Source organism: Bactrocera tryoni, unplaced genomic scaffold, assembly GCF_016617805.1.
Source record: "Bactrocera tryoni isolate S06 unplaced genomic scaffold, CSIRO_BtryS06_freeze2 scaffold_25, whole genome shotgun sequence".
NCBI lineage: Eukaryota > Metazoa > Arthropoda > Insecta > Diptera > Tephritidae > Bactrocera > Bactrocera tryoni.
The window spans coordinates 19,209,705-19,221,024 of record NW_024395977.1 but is presented as its reverse complement, the minus strand read 5'-3'; positions in this window follow the sequence as shown (position 1 = coordinate 19,221,024).

The window sequence follows — 11,320 nt, the reverse complement described above, 5'->3', positions numbered from 1 at the left end:
TGGTCGAAGATGCGCCACGCTCCGGAAGGCCTGTCGTCGAAAATTGCGATAAAATCGCTGAATTGGTCGAAAGAGACCGGCATTGTAGCAGCCGTAGCATCGGTCAAGAGCTGGGCATGAGTCATCAAACATTCATTTCAATTTCAATAAATAAAAAAAAAATCAATAAAAATACCGCGAGACTTTTTTGACAACCCATTATTATACGCATATACCGAACCTTCGGGCGTGTCACATTCCAGTCCACCGCAATGTTGTTCTTCTTTGCAAATCGTCTATAATAAATTTGAGACATAATTAAAATTATAACATATTACTTCTAAATTGTATTTTAATTAATAGATATACCTCAAAATCCCTGTTTTATGTCAAAAATTCAATCAATGACGTTTCTTCTTCAAACAGCCACTTTCTTGTTGGGTTGGAACGCACCCTCTTTACTTTGGTCTAAAAGTGCATTTAGTTAGTAAAATTGTGTTTACTATGCATTTTTATATTACCTGTATAACATTATACGGATACTCTTCGTTATTCCAAAAACCCTCGAAAATAGCAAAGAAATTCAAATTTAAACACAAATGTAACGTCAACGCAAAAGCAAACTGATGTTAACAGAAATCAGCTGATAAGTTATAAGGAGCCGAATACATAGCGTTCAGAGTTGTATTTGCGTAAACTTATTTTAGTATGCAATCCAACAACAAATTTTTTAAACTAGTATAAAAATTTATGATTTTACGATGCTTTATAACACGTTGTGAGTACCCCATATATAATAAATTTTTCTAATTGTAACATCGAAATAAAACACAGACCATATGAAAATAGTAAAAAGAATTTCATGAGAAATATATATATCCGGTAAAATTATTAAATCAAATATACGAAGCAAAAGTAAATTTAGAAAAAATTGTATTAAGCAATACTGAAAACTTGAATGAAATTAAATAATTAAAATATCATGAAAATGTTTCATATGGGATAAATGTATAGCAATTGTATTGTTAGTTATATGGATCAAACGAAATAATATTAAAATTAAAATTTCAAACACAAGGATTCAGGAGAATCCTATAAGTAATGAGGGGGGAGTTATGTACTAATAATTGTAATTTAAAGACAGCCATGCCACAGAGGCATGGATTAGAAGCTGAACGTGACGGAATGTCACGAGGCAGCATTTTTTGAAATGTATCATATTAATATATAGCATAATGTAATTATTCTTTTAGCTTAAGTGAGTTTTAAGTTTTATTGAATAAAGCAGTTGCTGAACAAGCATCTTAATGTGCAGTTATTTCGATAATATCGTTAGAAGTCGTAACTCGCGCAATGAAGGAGCTGATGGCTTAGGGATGTTTGGCAGCTCAAAAAATTTTGAAATTTTATTGAAAAATGTCAAATTGTCAACGCCTTCGGATAATTTTCATCATATATTTTGAAAGCTTTATTTTTCAGATAGACAATTAACCAAATATTTAAATCTTTCAATAACTGTGTTATTTAAGCGGGCTGAGCTAGTCAAATGCGATTTGACGATGTTTCGAATTTAAGTACACCATAATCTGCGTCAACTACTGTGGAAGAAGCCTTCTCAATTTCGCTTACAAGGTTCTAGCGAGCGCACACTGGTCGATTTCATAGGCTAAAAATAAACAAATAAAAGTTTGAAATTTACCACTGTTTGTATCAAGGCTATTTCTTAAAACACCAATAAAACTAACAGTAAATAAATTTTTGGTCTATCCCATTCGTAGGGGCTACGAAAGAAGAGAAGTGAGACAATAGAAACACACGGACTGTGCAGTGAAAATAGCTTAAAAATTAGCTCTTATAATAAATTAAATTGCGATATAAAATCGTGTTAAATCCCCATAAATCGAAATGAGTATTGATAATAAAGGCATATGTTATATAACAAAGTAGTTTTTATGTAATAATAAGTTGTGCTACTATTTTAAAACAATTGTGTTATAAGTGCCCATTTGAGGGGCACCTATGTTTTTCCTTATACATCGATTTAAGATATACAAAAAGTTGTGATCCCTGTCTCGCCTTTAAATGAATCAAGTTTGTTTATATTAGTTAATGTTTTCTAAGTCTATGCTCTTGATTTCGGCTGCAACTTTTTGCAACTTTCTTTGTTATTCATGTTATTCTACCAGACATGCGATTTTTTGTGTGTTATTTTCTATAACGCCTATATATTTTTGAATTTTGGTGTTTAGAAAATGTGTGAAGAAATATCACTTATCACCGAAGCAAATTTAATAAAGCTTCATTATTTACTTATTAGAAGCTTCGCTAACAAAAAATTTGATATTAACTTTTAAAGAGTTTCAAAGGAAAAACAGTTATCCTTAACCAATAAAGGTCTCAGAATCTGATGTTGAAGTTGAGATAAAAATATTATTGGACCACATTGCGTCAGAAATGGAATTAATGAACGGAATGAGTCCTCTAATTACCTATTATCAATAGGAATATGTGGCTTTGATGGCAATTCTGGTCAGAGTGAATATAAGCAGAAATTGGTAAATAATCATTTGGATGTCAATAATTTATTTGTCACGGCATATGTCCCTGTATAACTGATAATAAAATCGCAAAATGATGAAGAGCACAAACAAATTTGGAAAAACTGCAGACTGACCTTCGTCCACCCGCTATTGCCGTCCTGTTCGAATTCAATTTCAAAAGGAATTAGTTTAAAAAACCCTCAATGCACAATATTTGCGCTAGATCCTGCAAAGGAATTAACTTCAAAATATTTCTGGTATTATCTTCCTTCGTCAGTCCGTATAATTTTAATTCACTCTCCTGATGTTATTCACTATGCACCAGTTTCAATTGTAGAGCTCTCATAAGAATCCGCTGAGTCAAGCAATAAGGACGTTAAGATGTATCGACTCCATCATACATGAAAGAACTAACGGATCGCTACAAATCAGGACTTGCTAAACCGATTGTTTTTGAGCTTAGATCCTTTCATCACCAGTCAAAGAAACTATCATGCAAAAGTAAATCAATTTTATTAAAATCAGTTTTTGATTAAGTTAAATAATATTTAATAAAATCCTTTTTTCATTTATCAAATTTTTTAATTTAATATAATTAATTAAAATTTGTTACCATCGGCGGGTGAAAGAGTGGGAAACGGAGAGGGAGATTTCAAAAAGCTGTGGCAAAAGTTTCACTTTCATGTATGCAGTGCAAGTATTTTTGGCCGCTGATTCTATAAAAGACCGACTACTGTGGAGCGTACTGAAACAGATTGGACCTTATCAGTGTGGCTTGAAGCCTGGAAAATCAGCAACCGATCAGATATTCATCATGTGTGAAATCATAGAAAAAACCCGACGATTTTAAAGCTGCTTTTGACAGCACGAAAAAAGCTAAGGGCGGAAATGTATGCATTTGGTAACCCCATAAAACCAATACGGTTCAGTAAACTGACGCAGAGCAATACCAAAAGCTTCGTCAGGATCGGAAAGGACTTCTCCGAGCCGTTCGATACCGAACGAGGTTTCAAACAAAGTGGCTCCCTATGGTGCGACTTCTTCAATCTACTCCTGGAAAATTAATTCGAGCTGCAGAGCTGAACAGAGAAGGTATAATCTTCGGCAAGAATGTACAACTATTCCTTGCCCATAAAAATCGCACTATTAGTTCTGCATGTCCTCTTTTTTTAAAAGTCGATAAATAAAACACTAAGTATTATAACTTGCATGCGTCGTCTGGCTTCACGTCTCTGCCCTTCGGGTCAGCGTTGTTTGTGATGTCCATAGTTATTCCCTCAGCCGAAAGAACTGGAAATTAATATCTTTCAATTGAATTTTTTCGTTTTTTATACTCTCGCAACAAAGTTGCTAAGGAGAGTATTATAGTTTTGTTCACATAACGGTTGTTTGTAAGTCCTAAAGCTAAAAGAGTCAGATATAGGGTTATATATACCAAAGTGATCAGGGTGACGAGTAGAGTTGAAATCCGGATGTCTGTCTGTCCGTCCGTCCGTTCAAGCTGTAACTTGAGTAAAAATTGAGATATCATGATGAAACTTGGTGCACGTATTCCTTGTCTCCATAAGAAGGTTAGGTTCGAAGATGGGCAAAATCGGACAACTGCCACGCCCACAAAATGGCGAAAACCGAAAACCTATAAAGTGTCATAACTAAGCCATAAATAAAGATATTAAGGTGAAATTTGGCACAAAGGCTCGCATTAGGGAGGGTCATATTTGGACGTAATTTTTTTTGGAAATGTGGGTGTGGCCCCGCCCCCTACTAAGTTTTTGGTGCATATCTCGGAAACTACTATAGATTTGTCAACCAAACTCTACAGAGTCGTTTTCTTCAGGCATTTCCATATACAGTTTAAAAATGGAAGAAATCGGATAATAACCACGCCCACCTCCCATACAAAGGTTATGTTGAAAATCACTAAAAGTGCGTTAACCGACTAACAAAAAACGTCAGAAACACTAAATTTTACGGAAGAAATGGCAGAAGGAAGCTGCACCCAAGCTTTTTTTAAAAATTGAAAATGGGCGTGGCCTCGCCCGCTTATGAACCAAAAACCATATCTCAGGAACTACTAGACCGATTTCAATGAAATTCGGTATGTAATATTTTCTTTACACCCTGATGACATGTACGAAATATGGGTGAAATCGGTTTACAACCACGCCTTCTTCCAATATAACGCTATTTTGAATTCCATCTGATGCCTTCTCTGTATAATATGTATATATGTACATTAGGAACCAATGATGATAACGGAATAAAACTTTACACAAATACGGTATTTGAAAAATATGTAAATGACTGATAATGAAATCTCGATTATCACTTTATCATGCGAGAGTATAAAATGTTCGGTGACACCCGAACTTAGCCCTTCCTTACTTGTTTTATATTGAAAAATGTGAGAACTTTTTCAACTGGTGTCTTGGAACTTGCAAGCGGTTGAGATTTGTTTGATTGTGCTATCAAACCAGGAGAATTCAATAACTGAATCCATAAAGTTGCTGGAAAAGAACTGAAAGTAATTCAGGTGCCCCATTAACCTCGTCATCAAAAGTGTTAATATTCACTGTAATCTTATATGGCTGTGATTTTCAGTGTCAATTCATAGGGTAGTCTCTGCGTTTTAAAAGTTTTTAAAAGTTTAACTGTTTCCAAAATATTATCATTTTCACTTATATTTATATGACAAGATAAGTTAAAACCCGTTTGTCCGTCTGTTCGTCCATCCATCTGTCTGTCTGTGCAACCTGTAACTTGAGTAAAAATTAAGATAACATAATAAAACTTGATACACGTCTTCTTTGGCAAAAAAGACAGAACGAGTTTGTAGATTAACGTAGTTGGAATACTGTCACGCCTACTTCAACAGAAATCCTAAATTTCGGGGACTAATTGACCAATTTTATATATGTAGATTTGGTGCGTGCTTAAACACTGTGAAAATGAGCGGTTGACAACTACGCCTTCTTCTTTTTCTTAATTGGCGTAGACACCGCTTACGCGATTATAGCCGAGTTAACAACAGCGCGCCAGTCGTTTCTTCTTTTCGCTGCGTGGCGCCAATTGGATATTCCAAGCGTAGCCAGGTCCTTCTCCACCTGGACCTTCCAACGGAGTGGAGGTCTTCCTCTTCCTCTGCTTACCCCGGCGGGTACTGCGTCAAATACTTTCAGAGCTGGAGCGTTTTCGTCCCTCCGGACAACATGACCTAGCCAGCGTAGCCGCTGTCTTTTAATTCGCTGAACTATGTCGATGTCGTCGTATATCTCGTACAGCTCATCGTTCCATCGAATGCGATATTCGCCGTGGCCAACGCGCAAAGGAGCATAAATCTTTCGCAGAACTTTTCTCTCGAAAACTCGCAACGTCGACTCATCCGTTGTTGACATTGTCCAAGACTCTGCACCATATAGCAGGACGGGAATTATGAGTGACTTATAGAGTTTGGTTTTTGCTTGTCGAGAGAGGACTTTGCTTCTCTATTGCCTACTCAGTCTGAAGTAACACCTGTTGGCAAGAGTTATTCTGCGTTGGATTTCTAGGCTGACATTGTTGGTGGTGTTTACGCTGGTTCTAAGATAGACGAAATTATCTACAACTTCAAAGTTATGACTGTCAACAGTGACATGAGTGCCAAGTCGAGAGCGCGACGACTGTTTGTTTGATGACAGGAGATATTTCGTCTTGCCCTCGTTCACTGCCAGACCCATTTCTTTTGCTTCCTTGTCCAGCCTGGAGAAAGCAGAACTAACGGCGCGGGTGTTGAGGCCGATGATATCAATATCATCGGCATACGCCAGCAGCTGTTCACTCTTATAGAAGATGGTACCTTCTCTATTTAGTTCTGCGGCTCGAACTATTTTCTCCAGAAGCAGGTTGAAAAAGTCGCACGATAGGGAATCGCCTTGTCTGAAACTTCGTTTGATATCGAACGGCTCGGAGAGGTCCTTCCCGATTCTGACGGAGCTTTTCGTGTTACTCAACGTCAGTTTACACAGCTGTATTAGTTTTGCGGGGATACCAAATTCAGGCATCGCGGCATAAAGGCAGCTCCTTTTCGTGCTGTCGAAAGCAGCTTTGAAATCGACGAAGAGGTGGTGTGTGTCGATTCTCCTTTCCATGACTTGGCGCATGGTGAATATCTGGTCGGTTGTCGATTTGCCAGATCTAAAGCCACACTGATAAGGTCCAATCAGTTTGTTGACGGGGGGCTTTAATCTTTCACACAATACGCTCGATAGGACCTTATATGCGATGTTGAGGAGGCTAATCCCACGGTAGTTTGCGCAGATTGTGGAGTCTCCTTTTTTATGGATTGGGCATAGCACACTTAAATTCCAATCGTTTGGCCAGCTGTCGTATTTTACCATATTTTACAAAGAAGCTGATGCATGCACCTTATCAGTTCTTCGCCGCCGTGTTTGAATAGCTCGGCCGGCAATCCGTCGGCCCCTGCCGCTTTGTTGTTCTTCAGGCGGGCAATTGCTATTCGAACTTCTTCATGGTCGGGTAATGGAACGTCTGCTCCATCGTCATCGATTGGGGAATGGGGTTCTCCTTCTCCTGGTGTTGTGCGTTCACTGCCATTCAGCAGGCTGGAGAAGTGTTCCCTTCATTATTTAAGTATGCTCTGCGCATCAGTGACTATATCACCTTTGGGGGTTCTACAAGAGTATGCTGCGGTCTTGAAACCTTCTGTAAGCCGCCGCATTTTTTCGTAGAATTTTCGAGCATTACCCCTGTCGGCCAGTTTATCAAGCTCTTCGTACTCCCGCATTTCAGCCTCTTTCTTTTTCTGTCTGTAAATGCGTCTCGCTTCCCTCTTCAACTCTCGGTATCTATCCCATCCCGCACGTGTGGTGGTCGATCGTAACGTTGCGAGGTAGGCAGCCTGTTTTCTCTCCGCTGCGACACGGCACAACTCGTCGTACCAGCTGTTCTCTTGCACTTTCCGAAAACCAATGGTTTCGGTTGCAGCTGTACGTAAGCAGTTTGAAATGCCGTCCCACAGTTCCCTTATACCGAGTTGTTGACGGGTGCTCTCAGAGAGCAGGAGTGCAAGCCGAGTAGAAAATCGTTCGCCTGTCTATTGTGATTGCAGCTTCTTGACGTCGAACCTTTCTTGTGTTTGGTGGCGTGCGTTTTTTGCTGCACAGAGGCGGGTGCGAATCTTAGCTGCAACAAGATAGTGGTCCGAGTCGATGTTAGGACCTCGGAGCGCACGCACATCTAAAACACTGGAGCCGTGTCTTCCGTCTATCACAACATGCTCGATCTGGTTGGTAGTTTTTCGATCCAGAGACAGCGAGGTAGCTTGATGAATCTTCTTATGCTGGAATCTAGTATTACAGATAACCATATTTCGGGGCCCGACGAAGTCAATCAGCCTCAACCCATTTGGGAATGTTTCGACCGTAGTGCCAAAGATACTTTCTTTGCCCACCCTGGCGTTAAAGTCGCCAAGCACAATTTTGACATCGTGGCGGTGCAGCTCTCATAAGTGCGCTCCAAGCACTCATAAAAGACATCTTTGGTCACATCGTCCTTCTCTTCCGTCGGGGCGTGGGCGCAAATCAGCGATATGTTGAAGAACCTCGCTTTGATACGGATTGTGGCTAGACGTTCATTCACCGCAATGAATGATAGTACTCGGCGACGGAGTTTCTCTCCCACCACGAATCCTACACCAAACTTGCGCTCCTTTGTATGGCCACTGTAGTAAATGTCACAAGGACCTACTTGTCTCTATCCTTGTCCCGTCCATCGCATCTCTTGGACGGAGGTGATGTCAGCCTTTGTTTTTACGAGAACAATAACCAGCTGGGCAGCGGCGCCTTCCCAATTAAGGGACCGGACATTCCAGGTGCATGCCCTTAATTCGTAGTCCTTATTTCGTTTGCCATGGTCGTCATCAAAAGGGGGGTCTCTCATCCGAGGCTGGTTATACCTATTCACTGGGGGTGTTTTTTTACGTGGCGGGTCCCAAATCCAGCGCACAACCCTATGCAGGGGATGTTTCGCCTTCTCACTTTAGCTCGCCTTCAAACGGATGTTCTTAGGCTACCCGGAGGACACTTGGTCAAAGACCGGAAGTAGTGAGCTGCTTGAGCCATGTGTAAAAGAATCGTTTCTGGCCACTCCCAAGTGGATGGCGATCTTTCCTCACTTGCGTGAACTTCTACACATGACACCATCCTCTAGTGAATGGCAATCAGAGAACTTTCCTCACTTGCCTACTCCTACGCCTACTCCCCAAATAATAAATTTTTAGTTTCCATTTGATTCTTTCATCTTACAGTATACAAATCAAACATCAATGAAGTTATTAAAGTGAAACTTTTCACAAATAGTGTCTGCAAGGTAAATATTTAATCTCATGGCCAAAAATAGTCGAAATCTGATGACAACATTTGCCGAAAATGGGTTAAATTTGGTCGGCACGTCTCTATATATAACAAAAATATTATGAACTACATATCAGTTTACACCGCATCTTACGGTAAATAAACAATAAATATTAATAAAACTCAGAAATGATTACTAAAATCATGGCGCTACTTTCAAGTTCAATTTCAAGTTTTCTTAACGCCTGAAGATGCTTTCCAGGGCATGGTCCGGACAAGTTGCTTAATTCGAATGTTACCCGATCAAGAAGGCAAGTTCAACCACCCCTTACCATTATAAGATAGGTGGATGCAGTGAAGAGGGAAGCGAGGCGCATTTGCAGAAAAAAAGAGAGTGGCCGAACTTGTGAGAACGTAGAGCTTCACAAGCTCGCCGACAAGTGTGATGATCGAAAATTATACGAAAAGATGCGGCGACTAACAGAAGGTTTCAAGACCAGGGCATACTCTTGTAGAATCCCAGAGATGATCTGTTGACTAATGCTCAGAGAAATTATGGAGAGATTACTTCTCCAGCCTACTGACTGACAGTAAAAGCATCACATCACGAAATGGCGAAATTGATTCCCCAATCGATGACGATGGAGCAGACGTTCCATCCCCCGACCATGAAAAAGTACGAATAGCAAAAATCGGGAAGACTTTAGTATACCGTCTCAGGATTTGGGGAATAAAATGGGATAGATAGTCGGATAGAGAAGGTTCTCCAGATCAAGAATATATAGAGTTACTAGAGGACCCGCCCATGTTTTACTGTGGCTAATACATAGGTAGCACTACTAATACCATCTATATGATTTCTATTAGTTAGATTATAAATATTAGTTAAGGAATAATCGCATTTTTGGTGAAGCAACAAAAATGAATCAAAAAGCTTTTCGTGCGTTAAGAAAGAATTGGTTTTTGGGGTAAAAATTCTATTGAATTTGGGCTGTGCATCAGTGAAATCAACCGAGTCCAATCGATTGTCAGCATGGTGGACTGCATATGAAGATACGGTTCTCAAGCGTGGAAAGACAACAAAATCGCCTGGCAAGGTTATGGCATCACACTTGTAATGCTTCGAAAAAATTTCTGTATATCTCAGATTTTAATAGATCTTTTTATCAACAGTTCAGTTATGCCGCAATTTCTTTATGCCAGACCTTTTGCAATTTTAAATTGCTTGTCAAGATACTCCCTCCAATAGTTAGCAGGTATGACAAAAATGTTATAGCTACCCATAGATGTATTGAATCACCCAATTTATTACTTAAGAATGAACAGCTCTTTCCACGTTATGAAAACTTGTCTACAGATGTCACCTTTTACTTTGGCATCGTTTTGTTTATTGCACGTTTACGCCAATTTAAGGTTTGAATATTGGATACTGCGATGGTAGCGCAATCTATCAAATATTCCAAAATTAGCCATTGATTACAAATGAAAAATTAATTTCAAAAAGCATTTTCCATTGGACCAAATTGTTAATCTAAACCATTCTCGAATCCCCTTGAACACACACAAAAAATTTCATCAAAATCGGTCCAGTTGTTTAGGAGCAGTTCAATTACAAACACACGGTCAGAAGATTTATATATATAAAGATAGCCGCAGGAAACTTATAGTTTTCGAGATATTTGCGCTTAAAGTTGAAAATTACTACTATATAATTACGTATTTTTCCGATTTAAAACTAATTAATCACTTATATTATTCATTTTTATGTTCCCTAATAGGCTAGCCAGTCAAAAACGCAGAATCGTGGGTCGTGTCAGCTGGCACGGCCTATCTTATGGGCGCGCAATGTAACTGCACAGTCAAAAACGCTACTCCCTTCTCTCTTTGACGTGGGATGACGTGAGAATTCACGACATTTGGATTTTTGCCGTGGAAACGGCAGGCTTGCCAATATCGATACACTGTAGTAATTGTCAATTTTAATAATTCAATCTGATCAATATGTTTGAAATTTTCATAAAATAACTCAAAATCAGAGTCGAATGCTATTATTTATAAATATATAAACTATTTTTGATAGTTTGTTTTCAGTTTTGGTATTTTATATTGTAAAAAATTGTAATTGAAAACAAAGATGTGCTCAAAACTACATATGTGCATTGGGCAATGGCAACATTGTTCAAATGTAAACAAGCAAAGATGGCAGATTTCTGCGTTTTTACCACGTTTTTGACTGTGCGCTCATTTTGTCGATATGGAAGGAAAAGGAAGGAAGGGAGTAGCGTTTTTGACTGGCTAGCCTTTAACACTTAATTTAATCGTTTGTACAAATTTTTTTACATTATATAATGCAAAAATAGTTGGCTAAATGAGGAAGCTCTAAAAACTCGTTACGAGAACGAAACAATATTAGTCGACAAACAAGTCACAATACTAATGAATTTGCCAAAA